At 41.5% G+C, this 3,414-nt stretch overlaps 1 non-coding gene across 1 annotated transcript; it reads left to right on the forward strand.

The window, feature by feature from the left end:
- The first annotated feature begins 261 nt into the window (after positions 1-261).
- On the forward strand, positions 262-363 carry LOC124084958 (small nucleolar RNA U13). Its single transcript, XR_006849303.1, has one exon. It is a non-coding gene; the product is annotated as a small nucleolar RNA U13 (small nucleolar RNA).
- The last annotated feature ends 3,051 nt before the right edge of the window (positions 364-3,414 follow it).

Here is a 3,414-nt window from a genome sequence, read left to right on the forward strand (position 1 = left end):
TGAGACCATTCAAGTTCTTGTATGTATTGATAGTTTCTTCCTTTTTATTGCTGAGTAGTGTTCCATTGTATGATCGTACCATAGTTGTTTACCCATTATGGCTGACATTTGTTTGGATCATTTCCAGTTCTGGGCTACTATAAATAAAGCAGCTACATGTACATTGGTGTACAGACTTTTTGTCAGAACAAAAGTTTTCATTTGTCTTGGCCAAATACCAGAGAGTGAGTTTGTTAGGTCATATAGTAAGTTAGAAAAAGAAACTTTCAGTTCCTAAGTGTGATGATTGGGTGTTCATGCTGTTGTGTGAGATGTGCCTCCCTCTGAACCTTGTTATGATGCCAACATGTTACCTATCTGACGTGGGGGAAAAAAAGGAAATTAAGAAAATGAGCAAATATCTTTCTCGGTCTTCTAGCTCCCCAGGTAATTTCATTATCCTTTACTTTAATATTTTTTAAAAGATGGTATGCATGGAGAGGCAGGCACATTTTTTTTAACTGATCAACTTCCTGCTCATTCTGTGTGACAAAACCCTGAACTTGATTCACCATTTGGCTGCCTTCCCTGGCTCTGTTTAAGGAGCTATCCTTGGGGGTCCTTGTGCCCCCTACTCCATGTTCATATCTATACTGTTCTCCTTACCCCCTACTCTCTCCTCTCACTAATCAGTTACCCTTCCCAGACTGTTTCTCATAACCAACACCCTGGGGCTGGACTCCCCTCAACAATAAAGGTTAACTTTTACTGAGCATTCACTATAGGGCCAGGCACTGCAAGAATGACCAGTCAAACATAAACCTCACATAACCTTACAAGAAAGATTCTGTCAACATTTGATAGTTAACATTCAGTAACACAGCTAATCAGCGGTGGATTTAGGATTTGGCCCCAAGCAGTTCAGAGCCTGAGCATATGACCAGGTCACTGCACCTTCTTACCCACTGAGATGGTCTTATAATGGGTTGTCTGGCCTCCAGACCTTATGCAATCCAAACTCCGCTTGACTCATAGATTGATTTTCCCCAAGCAAGTCTCTAATTATGTCAAAACTCTGATCAGAAGTTTTCTGTGCTCCCCAAATAATGTCCTGTTGCTGACTTGCCTTCAGCGGCCTTCATACACTGAGCCCAACCTTCCCACCCGCCTCACCTGTTCCCCTGGGGTGCCCTCCTCAATTTCATGTCTTCCTCTGGGCTTATGCATTACTCTCCTAGAGTGTTGTCACTCCATACTTCAGCCAGCTTCAGTGAAGTGCCACTTCATGTTTTAGCTAAAGCCCTCTCCTCCATGTCACCAAGAAAATTGTTGCCATAAAAGGAATTCCCTTGCCAGGTGTGGTGGCACACCTTCTAATCAGGTACCTGAGAGACAGAGATAGGAGGATGGGAAATTTTGAGGCCAGCATGGGAAATTTATCAAGACTTTGTCTCAAAATAAAAAAATAAAAATAAAAAGGACTGTGGATGTAGCTCAGTGGTAGAGCACTCCAGAGTTCAATCTCCAGTAAAACACACACACACACACACACACACACACAGACACCAAAAAAAAAAAAAGGAAAAGAAAAAAAATAAAAAACCAAAACAGCTAGTAAGTTGGTGCATGTCTGCAATCCCAGCAATTCAGGAAGCTGAGGCAGGAGGATCCCAAGTTCAAAGCCACCCTCAGCAACTTAGCAAGACCCTGTCTCAAAATAAAAAAGGGTTGGGGATGAGGCTCAGTGATTAAGCAGGTAGCACTCGATTTCACCCACTGGGTTCAATCACTGTGTAAAATAAATAAATCCTTTAATTTTAACCTCAAAACTTTATCCCTCTTCCTTAACAAGAATCCTGTCCTCTGTGGCCCCACTTCAACCATTATTATTTTCTCATGGGTATCATTTTAGCAACTATGCTGGACTGAAACCAGTCTCAAGTTAACATCAAACTGGATCTCATAATAATTTAATTGTAAAAACAATATTGTAGGGGCTGGGGATGTGGCTCAAGCGGTAGCCCGCTCGCCTGGCATGCGTGCAGCCAGGGTTCGATCCTCAACACCACATACAAACAAAGATGTTGTGTCCGCCGAAAATTAAAAAATAAATATTAAAAAATTCTCACTCTCTCTCTCTTAAAAAAAAAACAGTATTGCACAGTCATCCAAACTGCATTTATTTATTTTTGTCTTTTGCTCACCCCACGTGTTCCCTTCGGAGGTGGAATGAGGTGAGATTCTTCTTTCTTGTCTTGGCTTTCCTACCCTAAACAAGTGTCCATTTCACAGTCTGTTTAGTGCCACATTTTACCCTGTATTTTTGTGCTTTTTCTTGGTGGTTTCACTGTTTAAAATAGCCTCCAAGTGTAGTGCTAAAGTGCTGTCTAGTGTTCCTAAGCACAAGGCTGTCATTGCCTTACAGAGAAAATGGATTTACATTGTTAAAAATTCTAAAGATAAAAATGATATAAAGTAAAATCTTCCCTCACTTCCACTTTCCAGCTTCCCAGTTCTTTCATTACTAACATCATTACTATGATATCTTGTGTATCTTTTCAGAGATATTTTGTTGTGGTGGTATTAAAATATCCAAGAATTCTTTGATAATCCTCCCTTCAAGAGGTGGCACTCCATTCCACACACTGAGTGTGGGCTGGATTTAGTGATTCACTCCTAACAAATGTGATCTAGCGGATGTAGTGGTGGGCAGGCTTCCCAGACCAGGACATGAAAAGCATTGCAGCTTTCTCTCTGCTTTGCTCTGGCTTGGATCACTCATTCTGGGGGATGCCAGTTGCCATGTTGCAAGGATGCTCAAGTAGCCCTCTGGAGAGAACTTTCTGGTGAGGAACTGAGGCCTCCTGCTAACAGCCATGTGAGTGTTCCATCTTGGCAGTGGATCCTCCAGCCTCTGTCAAGCCTTTGATGACAGGTTGATCTTGACTGCAATCTCATAAGAGATCTTGAGCCTGAACCACCCAGCTAAGCTGCTCCCAGATTTCTAACCTGAAGAAATTGTGGGATGATACAGTCTGTTCTCATTCTTTGCAGTAGTCGTGTTCTGTATAGTTAGTTGGCTCTCACACTGAATTAGCAGATACTCAACTGCAGTTCCTAGAGGAAATATGGGGTAGGTTCCTGTGAGCCTTTGGTCAAATGATCAATATGTTTTTGTTTCAAGACACTTTAACATATATTGTTGATTCCCTAGCATTGAATTCATTGCCAATACATTATAAATCACTGCTGAATGACTTACCTAACACATAGACGGTAATGTGCCACATAGTGCCATTTCAGTTAATGATGGACTCCATGTACAATAGTATTCCCATAAAATCACATCGCCTAGGGATGTTGTAGCCATCTTAGTTTGCGTAAGTATAGTCTATGATTTTCACACAATGACAAAATCGCCTAAGGACACATTTC

This window comes from Marmota monax, unplaced genomic scaffold, assembly GCF_021218885.2.
Source record: "Marmota monax isolate L192 unplaced genomic scaffold, Marmota_monax_Labrador192_F-V1.1 WCK01_AAM20220418_F8-fsc00106, whole genome shotgun sequence".
Taxonomy (NCBI): Eukaryota; Metazoa; Chordata; class Mammalia; order Rodentia; family Sciuridae; genus Marmota; species Marmota monax.